Below are 13,351 nucleotides of genomic sequence, written 5' to 3'. Positions count from 1 at the left end.
ATTATAGGACACAGAGCTGAGAAGGCTGGTGAGAGTGTTGTCAGAATAAATGCCTGACTGAGTAGAGGATATAATCAGAGAAGCCAGGAGTGTGGTCCAAATGTGCCATCAGTGCCAGTGACAAACTGCAGAATGAGCATGTTTCATTTGGTCACATGGGTTCAGTATGATATTCTGCAGCACGGGTTGCCAATTATCAGTATACTAACATCGGCATCCCGAGCGGTGGAATGCCAGCAGGGGGCCGAGCACAACGAAGCTCCTTGCGGGCTTGGTAGCGAGCTAAATTTGTCATAGGTTCTAGGAATCACCTACCTCACCAGTATACCGGTGGCAGTATGGTGCCCCCTTTAGGATCCCGGCGGCAGTACTGTGACAGCCAGGATCCCAATGAGCGGTAAGCTAACCACATACTGGTCACATCACAGCCAGTGACTGCCTATGGGGTCCACATAAAAATATAATTGTTTTATATGTTACTACTATTTGCCCATGGCTTCGCTCACGTGGATGTCTGTTATTGCTCTGTGGAACTAATTTTACAAAGACTGTAGTACCATCTAATATTGTGATGTATATTTTATAATGTACACATTGATCACAAAATGTCTTTGTAAACAATTTTTGCAATTTTTCCATTAGGGATTTATACAAACAGACGCTTGGGGCTACTGACTCATCAGTAAGCCACGGAAAGCTGGAGAAGCAGCTGGTCCTAAGATCTACGCCTGCAACCCTGCGATCATATACCATGCCACAGTATGCTGGCAATAGCAGCCCATGATGCATGTGCATCGAGGGGAATGTAATAGGAGGACACATCTATACCTCAGTTTCTTTCTAGGTCACTAAGCTATACAATAGTAAACACGCAATCCCGATTCATCCAGTAGTTTTTACATGATGCTGGAATTCAAAGACAGGAAAACAGACAATACAGATTGTTTTTTTTCTGTCTCCGTAATTCATAAAAAGTCCCTCCAAGTATATATATATATTTTTAAACAATTGCTATGTACAGACACAACTCATACAGTTTTATCATATGTATAGATATATCTTTCTAAACATTTTCACCAATCTTAAAAATACAGCAGACTGAATTATTAATCAAGACTTTTTTTTAACTCAAAATAATACTACATATGAGAAATTAGTTGTGTATTTACGCATACAGTATGAATGTTTAATTTTAATTTTAAATATTTCCTCCTTACCTTATCTTAAGTGATAAATAATAAAAATTAGTTTTAATATACCATGCTAACCAAAGTTTATTCAAAGGTGCCCCTAAAAAATAGTCTTCTTTTCTCTACTTCCAAGATACTGTATCACATATTCCAGTGGCAGAACTTGTGAGTGGTAGGCATAGGTGAAAAAATATAATTTCCTCCCCCTTCCTTCACCCCAACCCAAGTTTACAATAAGCCACACAGAAGTGGGTGACAGGGAGAAACAGTGGGTGACAAGGAGAGACAGTGGATGACTGGGGTACAAGCACAATGTCCTGTGTAGTGTCGAGAACAGGAGGTATGTACCTAGGTGGGGGCTGCCACAAAGCGGTTTCTGCTCTGTCTGTGGCAGGGGCCCCCACCCCTTGTGCTTTCCTCAGTTTGGCACTTGGTCACGCAGACTCTGACAGTGCCAGTTACACCGGCTGTGAGCTGCCTCTAATTCACAGACAGAAGTGAATCAGAAAAAAATGTACAGCTGTCTGTTAATTAGAGGCAGTATGTGGCTGTGATAGGTGGCAGGACCCTATCAGTTCAGCACAAACAAGATCAGCCCTGCCTACCTATGGTAAGGGGCAGGTCCCTCAGGCAGTTTAACCCACCCAGCTGTCTGCACTGGGCTATTCATCTAGCATTGCTCAAAATGGTCTTCAGGGTGCTTAGGGGATAACTCATTGCTGGTCTGGGCAGCAGTGGGGCCCTTAGTCCTCAATGACCCTGGTGCAATGCACCTGCTGCACCAACGGTAGTTCTGCCTCTGACATATATGACTCTAGGGAGCACCACCAAACCCTCATTTTGTCACACTAGTGACTACAAACTCAATTAGTTTGCTCATTATTATTCTATCATATTTCACTCAAAACTATTTTTTGACTAACTTAAGTATAGGAGAAATATCTTTGGAAGATTCCATTCCCCTTCCTTTTTTAATCAAAGATAGTGCTCCAGTGATCCTTCTCTGTTAACTGCAAATTAAAAAAGTAGCAGATGAAATCTATTAAAGCTCTGTGCATTATAGTAATGTGGTGGTAGTTGCAATTTTGAGCTTCTATAAACATTATGTGTCTATGAAAAAAGATTTTTTTTTTAAAGTAACTAGTAAATTAATAATGAAATTAATTATATTGACTCGAAATGCATTTAATTAGATGGAATACATTCTATTAATCATAATAACACTTTTTTATTAACAAAGAACAAATGTGAAATAAATGATAGCAATCGTGTACTGTAGTTGCAATGCAATTTAATTATAAGTAATATGTATGTGAGGTTGAAAAGATATGCTGTGCATGCATTGGGGTCAAACAGTAAGTCAAAGATCCATTTACATTCTCTGTTATGCTTTATTTCAGTTAAAGTTCATTAACTGATTGGTTGCTAATGATTTCTGGATGGATATTTTTAATTTGTCCATTATCCTGTAGTAAATTTTTTTTTTTTTTTTTTTAGTTTATTTGTGTGGTACCTATTGTAACCAGGATCCTGACAGCTGGTATTTCGTCAGCCGGCATATCATTCTGAACCCCTAGTGAGATAGATTCTATTCCTCACACCTGAAATTAATCTCAAGAGTTAAATGTGCCTGTTTTGACTGTTACATGAAAATGATTAATAACAACATAATTCTTCATATATACAATTTGCAATAGGTTAGTTGTTTGTCTTCTCATGAATGTTTTTTTTTTATACACACCACATGGTATGAGAATGAATAATAATTAATTCATGAAGAAACTGTATATAAATACAGAACAAATATTCCTATGGTGGGTTCTATAGTATATTATATTAAATAAATTATTAATGCGTATGGGTCATATCATCCCCCATACAAGTAGTCCAGAAATGTATCCTTGTTGTTGTTGTACTTGTTGAACATAAAAAACACGTGGAAGACCTTTCTATAAATGTAAAAATAAATACAACTGAAGTCTTCAAGATACAAGGAAAGTATAGTGCCATATATTGTATTTTAGAATGGATGGCATAATACTAGAGTATATATGTTTTTCAATGCAAATGTGCTAACTTTAAAATACTCTACAAGTTGCACAATATCCAAAATATAGAATGTTCATTTACCAGGAGATGAAGCAGATTTTAGTGAGTGGTTAATTTTACCATTAATGTATTGCAATGCTGCTCAGTAATTTCATGTTGTTCAAATTTATATACACTGTACATGAAGCCCGTTTTTTCTCATTGTGTACTGAACACATTGCTTTACATCATAGCCATTCAACGTTCATAATTTTTGTTATTTGCAACTGACTGTAAAAATGTGCTACAGTCCTGTATCTTATTATTCTTTGGCTGACTTAAAAAAAGGCATAGCAATACTTATTGACAGCAGGGTGCCATGCATTGGCAGTGGTGGGGCTACTGTGTACTCCAAAATTTAAATATGGGGGCTACACCAACTGTTCCCACCAAACGCTGCCCAATATCACCAACCGGGACTCACTGTCAGCATTGTCAGATTCTGTATTTGTTGTGGGACCATTGGGCAATGTTGGTGAGGACTGCTGTGGGTGAAACTGGGTGCATGGATAATGGTTTTACTTATTGGCCAGAACTTAAAGGAGCAGTGCAAGAGTAAACCTTGTTAGAGGCACTGGCTGAACACTGCCTAAATCTATAACACTTGCTGATATGTGGTGCTTAGGAACTGTGTGAAGAATGCGATGAAGGAAAAGATACACATTATGGCATAAACCCTCTGCGGGTAGGATCTGTAATTAGGGCCAGCACAAGCCTACTTTTATGAGGTAAGTGAATATATATTTTGCCACCCGTTAGTGACATATATAGGGTGTGGCTTCATGGGGAAGGGACGTGGCCAAAGAATAGAACCAATTCACATTAAACCAATGAGTGGAGTCCACTATTCACATTACACCACACAGTAGTGTCCGCTATTCACATTACACCACTCAGTATTGTCCGTAATTCACATTACACACCACAGTAGTGTCCACTATTCACATTACACTACACAAGAGTACCCCTTGTACATGTTACACCACCCAGAGAGCCCCTTATACATGTTACACCACAGTAGAGCCTCTTATACACATTATATTACAGCAGAGCCCCTTTTACACATTATGCCATGGTAGAACCCATTATACATGTTACACCAAAGTAGAGCCCCTTATACACGTTGTGCCACAGTACAGCTGCTTATACTGTCTATGCAATGCCACATGTTAGGCCGTGTTTGAGGGGGCAGTTGGTGTGGATCCACTATATCAATTTTGGACTGCGCTGCAGTTCCACCACAGCAACCACCACTGGTCCCATTTACACCTTCCAAGGTATGTTCAAGATTTAGACGCTGGTTACCTTGTAATACTGGAACTGGAACTTTCCATTTAAATCACTCACTTTAGTGATTTGGCATGCCTCTGACCAGGGAAAGGTCTCTTTCCTTTTCTCTAAGTTAATTGGATACATTAGGCAAGTAATGTAGTGATAACAAATTTTAAGGGGATACTTTAAATCTGTTTTATAACCAAAAGTAGACAAGTATAATCTCACAATGCAGACAAAACTATATAAGTAGGTATATAACAGGTACACACTGTCTCTCTAAAATATATCTGTATTCAATATCTTTAAAATTGGCAGTGAAAATTTTAAAATTAATAGAATGTGAAAAGAAAAAAAGAATGTGAATAAAAGAAAGAGCTGTATGTTATGGCACCTGTCAAATAGTGTAATACGTTAAGGATAATAGGATAAATCACTGATCTTCCATAATAAAAATTGTCATAATGTTATATTAATTCCAAAATGACTTTGTGGGAAGGTATGAACAGAGATGCATAACCTGTAAATGTAGGAATCACTATTGTAGTGTGCAATGATAAAGTTAAGGATCTACGTTATATAGTAAACCTCAAACAAGGAATAACTAGTGAGGGGATGTAGTTAATACACCGGCTGTCGGGATCCCGGCATACAGGATCCCGATGCCAGAATCCTGACAGGTGAAAAAATGCCTGCAATCAGAATATCGACCACTTCACGGTATTCCCGCAAAGTGGTGGGTCCATGCCAACACATGAGGGAGTCTAGAACCCGTGGTGAGCAAAGCTTGCCACCGGCCCCGAAGCATGATGAGCACAGCTACCCCACAAGGGGACTCACTGTGCCCGCTGCCAGTATTGCGGCTGGTGGGATGCTGCTGTCGGAATCCTGACCAATTAAATTCCAAATGGGTTTCACGTGAAAATTCTTGCAGTGAAAAGTGTAGGTTAAATGGGGAAATCATCATGTACCCCCAAAAAATACTAAACTAACATAGGATAACAGAAAAGAAGTGTATTAGAGTTCACATTAAAGAGTTTTTGGGGGCTTAAATTGTGTGAAATGGCTATTATATGCATTTTTTTAAAAAATGTTAAATGATAGAAATCAAGCTTTTTTTTGTGCAAAATAAAAGCTCTCATTAAATGTGTGGTACATGAAAATGGGTGTAAGTATATATTTGGGTCATTTTAGGGTATTGAAAAAAAAGTGTAAACAGACTGATTACTCCCACCTGCAAGCCTAAAAAAACCTGTCCCACTCATAAATCACCCCTAATATACCTGTCCCATACCTTGAACCCCAATTTCCATCACTTTGTACTTTTCATATCATTTCTGGACAATTAAAAATAATTGAAAACTTCAACATGACTAATTAGTCATTAATGGGGGGTGGGGTGACCCAGGGGTTCTGTACCATATCCAAACATTTTTACCTTAAAATAAGGATTTTCTCTACTTTTCACCTGCTCAGAGTAGGTGAAGTGAAATTTGTGAAAAATGACCACCAATAAATTATCCCGGATAATTGAATAGGCTGTAATTGTGAGTCATGGGAAAAGTCAGTTTTTTCACATGAAAAGTCCATTATGGCAGCAAATTGAAAATTCCCCTAGTGAGATGCATTCTATTCCTCATACCTGAAGAGTTACATGTACTTGTTTTAACTGTTTCATGAAGATTAGAATAACAACATAATTCTTTATATATACAATTTGAAATAAGTTGTTTGTTTTCTCATGAATGTGTACTTTTTTGATATGCACTACCTGGTATGAGAATGAATAATAATTAATTCATGAAGAAACTGTATATAAATACAGAATAAATATTCCTATGGTGGGTTCTACAGTATATTAGATTAAATAAATTATTAATACATTTGAGTCATACCATCCCCCATACACATAGTCCAGAAATGAATCCTTAATTTCATATTGTTAGTTATGTTTAAATCTGATCAGTTATATTGCAAAATGTAGTATAGTATAAATTATTTCCTATATTATGGAGGTTAGTGGGTATGATTTTCATTCTGATTATGAGGGTTATAATAGCAATCCTTAAATATCCTCTTAAAAGATCTCATACACTATTGTAAGATATGAGAGCTGAGACTCACATGTCTTAGTGTAATATCATTCCTTTCCCCTGAAATATAGAAGGCAAAATGGTGACTATAACATAGGGATGAGTGGGTTCGATTCCCTGAGAACTGAACCTCCCCCGAACATCATGTCCCGAGCCCGAATCCGAGTCCGGCTCGGGTTTTCCTGCCTGACTCAGAAACCAGAATGAGGCAAAACGTCATCATCTTGCTGTCAGATTCTCGCGGGTTTTGGATTCCATATAAGGAGCCGTGCGTTGCCACCATTTCAGCTCCAGTCCTGGAGAGTGTAGTGAGAGGATGTATAATTCCAGTCCAGTGGTGCTGCCATATAATTGCAGTCTAGTGGTGCTGCCGTGTAAGTTCAGGATTACTGCAGTATAAGTCCAGTCCAGTGGTGCTGCCGTATAAGTCCAGACCAGTGGTGCTGCTGTATAAGTTCAGGGGTACTTCTGTATAAGTCCAGTCCAGTGGTGCTGCCGAATTAGTCCAGGGATACTGCCATATAAGTCCAGGGGTACTGCCGTATAAGTCTAGTCCAGTGGTGCTTCATATAAGTCCAGTCCATTGGCACTGCTGTATAAGTCCAGTCCAGTGGTGCTGCCATATAAGTCCAGCGGTACTGATGTATAAGTCCAGGGGTACTGCCGTATAAGTCCAGTCCAGTGGTGCTGCCATATAAATCCAGTGGTACTGCCATATAAGTCCAGTCCAGTGGTGCTGCCATACAAATCCAGTCCAGTGGTGGTGCCATATAAGTCCAGTCCAGTGGTGCTGCCATATAAGTCCAGCAATGCTGCTGTATAAGTCCAGGGGTACTGCCATATACAGATGTATCCTCATACACCGTTGCTCATAGCGCGCTATTTAGGGTCCTGAATCGCGAGTTGTAATAACGTTATGGCGTGCGTTGTGTCCCACGCCATGTAATACACATTTTCACGGCTAGGTGGCGAATGCTCCATGTTAAGCACGGTGCCGCGCGTTCACTAAGAGTAGAACACATCATAACACATCATATATTTACCTGGAGTGCCTACTCATATTGTGGTCAGCAGTGGTATAACGGTTACAGTGTCCGCCTGCAATGTGTGCATCCCGTGTTCGAATCCTGTCGACACCAGAGATTTTTTTTTTTGGTGAATTTATTTTTATATATATTTTTTTAAAGAAATACACTTGTTTGGTCTGTTTATTATTTCCAGCTGAGCTCGTTGTAACAAAACACTAACCCCAACCACGGTGCACCCATTGACTATCATAAACAGCATGTACATTTCGGACATCATTTCCGGTTCATTTGCTTCAAATAGCCCTAAATATGTAATGCACAATGCCACTGGATCTCTATGTCATTAATGTCATTTTTAATGGAATGGGAAAAGTCAGAAAAAAAAATGCGTGGGGTCCCCCCTCCTAAGCATAACCAGCCTCGGGTTCTTCGAGCCGGTCCTGGTTCTAAAAATCCGGGGGAAAAACGGACAGGGTATCCCCCGTATTTTTAAAACCAGCACCGGGCTCTGTGCCTGGTGCTGGTGCAAAAAATACGGGGGACAAAAAGAGTAGGGGTCCCCCGTATTTTATACACCAGCATCGGGCTCCACTAGCTGGACAGATAATGCCACAGCCGGGGGTCACTTTTATACAGTGCCCTGCGGCCGTGGCATTAAATATCCAACTAGTCACCCCTGGCCGGGGTACCCTGGGGGAGTGGGGACCCCTTCAAAAAAGGGGTCCCCCCAGCCACCCAAGGGCCAGGGGTGAAGCCCGAGGCTGTCCCCCCCATCCAAGGGCTGCGGATAGGGGACTGATAGCCTTGAGAAATGTGAAAGAATATTGTTTTTTCCAGTAGTACTACAAGTCCCAGCAAGCCTCCCCCACAAGCTGGTACTTGGAGAACCACAAGTACCAGCATGCGGGAGAAAAATGGGCCCGCTGGTACCTGTAGTTCTACTGGAAAAAAATACCTAAATAAAAACAGGAAACACACACCGTGAAAGTAAAAGTTTATTTCATACATGCTGACACATACATACTTACCTATGTTGACCCGCCGACTGCCACGTCTGCAATGTCGCCGACGATCCGGGGTACCTGTGAATAAAATTATACTCACCTCAATCCAGTGTCCATGTTATAATCCACGTACTTGGCAAAAAAAAAACCGAACACCCGGACCAAACGGACTGAAAGGGGTCCCATGTTTACACATGGGACCCCTTTCCACGAATGCCGGGACCCCACATGACTGCTGTCACAGAAGGTCCCTTTAGCCAATCAGGAAGCGCTACTTCGTGGCACTCACCTGATTGGCTGTATGCGAGTCTGCTGTCAGACAGCGCATCGCAAAGCCTCTCCATTATATTCAATGGTGGGAACTTTGCGTCAGCGGTGAGGTCACCAGCGGTCAGCGGCTGACCGCGGGTAACCCCACCGCTACCCGCAAAGTTCCCACCATTGAAACTAATGGAGGGAGCTGTGCGATGTGCTGTCTGACAGCAGACGCGCATACAGCCAATCCGGTGAGTGCCACGAAGTAGCGCTACCTGATTGGCTGAAGGGACCTTCTGTGACAGCAGTCACGTGGGGTCCCGGCATTCGTGGAAAGGGGTCCCATGTGTAAACATGGGACCCCTTTCAGTCCGTTTGGTCCGGGTGTTCGGTTTTTTTTTTTTTGCCAAGTACGTGGATTATAACCTGGACACTGGATTGAGGTGAGTATAATTTTATTCACAGGTACCCTGGATTCTACTTGGACAAGTGGACCGAACGTCGTGTCAACATAGGTAAGTATGTGTGTGTCGACATGTGTGTAATAAAGTTTTACTATCACGGTGTGCGTGTCCTGTTTTTATTTGGGTATTTTTTCCCAGTAGAACTACAGGTACCAGCGGGCCCGTTTTTCTCCCGCATGCTGGTACTTGTGGTTCTCCAAGTACCAGCCTGCGGGGGAGGCTTGCTGGGACTTGTAGTACTACTGGAAAAAACAATATTCTTTCATTTTTCCAAAGGCTATCAGCCCCCCATCCGCAGCCCTTGGATGGGGGGGACAGCCTCGGGCTTCACCCCTGGCCCTTGGGTGGCTGGGGGACGGGACCCCTTGATTGAAGGGATCCCCACTCCCCCAGGGTACCCCGGCCAGGGGTGACTAGTTGGATATTTAATGCCACGGCCGCAGGGCACTGTATAAAAGTGACCCCCGGCTGTGGCATTATCTGTCCAGCTAGTGGAGCCCGATGCTGGTGTAAAAAATACGGGGGACCCCTACTCTTTTTGTCCCCCGTATTTTTTGCACCAGCACCAGGCGCAGAGCCCGGTGCTGGTTTTAAAAATACGGGGATCCCCTGTCCGTTTTTTCCCCGGATTTTTAGAACCAGGACCGGCTCGAAGAGCCCGAGGCTGGTTATGCTTAGGAGGGGGTACCCCACGCATTTTTTTTTCTGACTTTTCCCATTCCATTAAAAATGACATTAAGAATCCACACAAAAAAAATAATTCTGGTCCCGCTAGGATTCGAACCCGTCAGCCAATCAGCAGGTAGCGCTACGAAGGGTCCGTTGGCTATTTGAGGCATTCGCCATAGAGTTTAGGAAAAACGACACCTGGTGGACAGAAAGTAGAATGCATGTTACAATTATAACGTGACGTCACATTTACAACGCAACTTATAACGGGAGTTATAGCGCAAGGAGCTGGCGCGAGTTGCATGGAGCCCGCTATGCGGTACACAGCAACGATATATCAGGACATATCTGTAAGTCCAGTCCAGTGGTGCTGCCATATAAGCCCAGTCCAGTGGTGCTGCCATATAAAAACAGGGGTACTGCTGAATAAGTCCAGTCCAGTGGTGCTGCCGTATAAGTCCAGTCCAGTAGTACTACTCCAATATGTCTCTTAGCGCCGATAATGAATGTATTTTTGGGTGATCAAATATCCTGAGTAATCTATATCTTTGATTAACAATCAGCTGCAGAGTGCAGTATTATGCCTGTGTTAGCAGAATCACCAGTCTCCTGTTGCTACAGGAGACTACAACAAAAACTATCAAAGTTCACACTGCGCTATTTCTATTAATTAATCAGGCTATCGGAATGAGTGTAGACACATGCAATTATATTAAGAAAATTCTTTTAATATATAAGTTGTATCAAAAAAGGCATATTCTAACACTGGTCAAATAGTAAAAATCAATATTAAAAAGTATGTAATGCACCAAACACGCATATATTATCAATTTTATATACTGCATGTATACTCCAAATTTAGATTCCAACTAATTTGGCCATTAATATAGAGGTGGATCAATTAAAAGTAAATTGTGCACATGTTTTTCATAATCACGGCGACCCCGTGATACCTAATGTATGTATTATAGATGTGGAACTTTAGGTCCCTTATGTCCAACAAAATTGACATCACTGTCCTGATGTTAATTCCTTCCGAGTGTCTTGTACTGGCCACACAGTTGCACTGTGTGATCTTGTTGGTAACCAGTCTCGGTTGTTACTAATGTAACAGAAATGTAACGTACATATAGTCAATTACAGCCATCTGTATGGTTGATACCAAGCTCACCACTGCATGATGGAACTAACGGTTTCCCCAATTAGGAATCAGCTGCTCTGAATGAGGAAGGAGCTGGCTAGGATGCACCGGACGTCTCCGTTCTCCAAGGTGTGTGAGCCGCTGCAACTTCCATTTGCCGCCTGATGAAATGCTGCCATTGTCCAATAGTAAGCTGGTGCCTGTGATGAAAAGTCAACAATATGTGGTATCCTCTGTCATTGATAACCTCTGATGCGTTTTGCTCGACCAGGACAAATATCTCTTAAATGTCCATTCCAAATTTTATAAATTTGAGAATAAGGTTGGAAGGCTTCTCACTAACTTATTACAGGGGTCTCGGCCACAAATGGTTGTACACCCTCTTTTACGATCAGATGGTTCAATGACTGAAACTGATGCCCAAATAGTAGACATTATGAAAACTTTCTTTGAAAATCTCTATTCACCTCCAGAGATGATCCAGAATGAGTCAACTCAAGATTCTACTCCTAGTTCCTCTTCTCTCTACTCTACTACCCCTTCTTACACATCTCTTTATTGGTATTCGTTACCTTTACCTCAACTTCCTGACTCACTTGCTCAAAAACTAATAGATCCCATTACCCCCGCAGAAGTATCTTGGGCTATTGGAAAATTGAAATTAGCTAAAGCACCAGGCCCGGACGGTTTCTCAAACAAATTTTACAAATTGCTAGGCCTACAAATTGAAAAACCGTTAACAGACTGCTATAATTTTATCATAAATCAAGGTTGCCTTTAGAGATGTGCACTTGAAATTTTTCGGGTTTTGTGTTTTGGTTTTGGGTTCGGTTCCGCGGCCGTGTTTTCGGTTCGACCGCGTTTTGGCAAAACCTCACCGAATTTTTTTTGTCTGATTCGGGTGTGTTTTGGATTCGGGTGTTTTTTTCAAAAAACACTAAAAAACAGCTTAAATCATAGAATTTGGGGGTCATTTTGATCCCAAAGTATTATTAACCTCCAAAAACCATAATTTCCACTCATTTTCAGTCTATTCTGAACACCTCACACCTCACAATATTATTTTTAGTACTAAAATTTGCACCGAGGTCGCTGGATGACTAAGCTAAGCGACCCTAGTGGCCGACACAAACACCTGGCCCATCTAGGAGTGGCACTGCAGTGTCACGCAGGATGGCCCTTCCAAAAAACACTCCCCAAACAGCACATGACGCAAAGAAAAAAAGAGGCGCAATGAGGTAGCTGTGTGAGTAAGCTAAGCGACCCTAGTGGCCGACACAAACACCTGGCCCATCTAGGAGTGGCACTGCAGTGTCACGCAGGATGGCCCTTCCAAAAAACACTCCCCAAACAGCACATGACGCAAAGAAAAAAAGAGGCGCAATGAGGTAGCTGTGTGAGTAAGATAAGCGACCCTAGTGGCCGACACAAACACCTGGCCCATCTAGGAGTGGCACTGCAGTGTCACGCAGGATGGCCCTTCCAAAAAACAATCCCCAAATAGCACATGACGCAAAGAAAAAAAGAAAAAAAGAGGCGCAATGAGGTAGCTGTGTGAGTAAGATAAGCGACCCTAGTGGCCGACACAAACACCTGGCCCATCTAGGAGTGGCACTGCAGTGTCACGCAGGATGGCCCTTCAAAAAAATACTCCCCAAACAGCACATGACGCAAAGAAAAATGAAAGAAAAAAGAGGTGCAAGATGGAATTGTCCTTGGGCCCTCCCACCCACCCTTATGTTGTATAAACAGGACATGCACACTTTAACCAACCCATCATTTCAGTGACAGCGTCTGCCACACGACTGTGACTGAAATGACGGGTTGGTTTGGACCCCCACCAAAAAAGAAGCAATTAATCTCTGAAGCTGAACCACTAGCCATGAACATAGGCCAGGGCCTCAGCCATTCCTTGCCACTCTGTGTGGTAAATGGCATATTGGCAAGTTTACGCTTCTCCTCCGACAATTTTATTTTAGATTTTTGAGTCCTTTTTTTACTGATATTTGGTGTTTTGGATTTTACATGCTCTGTACTATGACATTGGGCATCGGCCTTGGCAGACGACGTTGCTGGCATTTCATCGTCTCGGCCATGACTAGTGGCAGCAGCTTCAGCACGAGGTGGAAGTGGATCTTGATCTTTCC

This window comes from Pseudophryne corroboree, chromosome 5, assembly GCF_028390025.1.
Source record: "Pseudophryne corroboree isolate aPseCor3 chromosome 5, aPseCor3.hap2, whole genome shotgun sequence".
Taxonomy (NCBI): Eukaryota; Metazoa; Chordata; class Amphibia; order Anura; family Myobatrachidae; genus Pseudophryne; species Pseudophryne corroboree.
Note: the sequence above shows the minus strand (reverse complement) of the source record.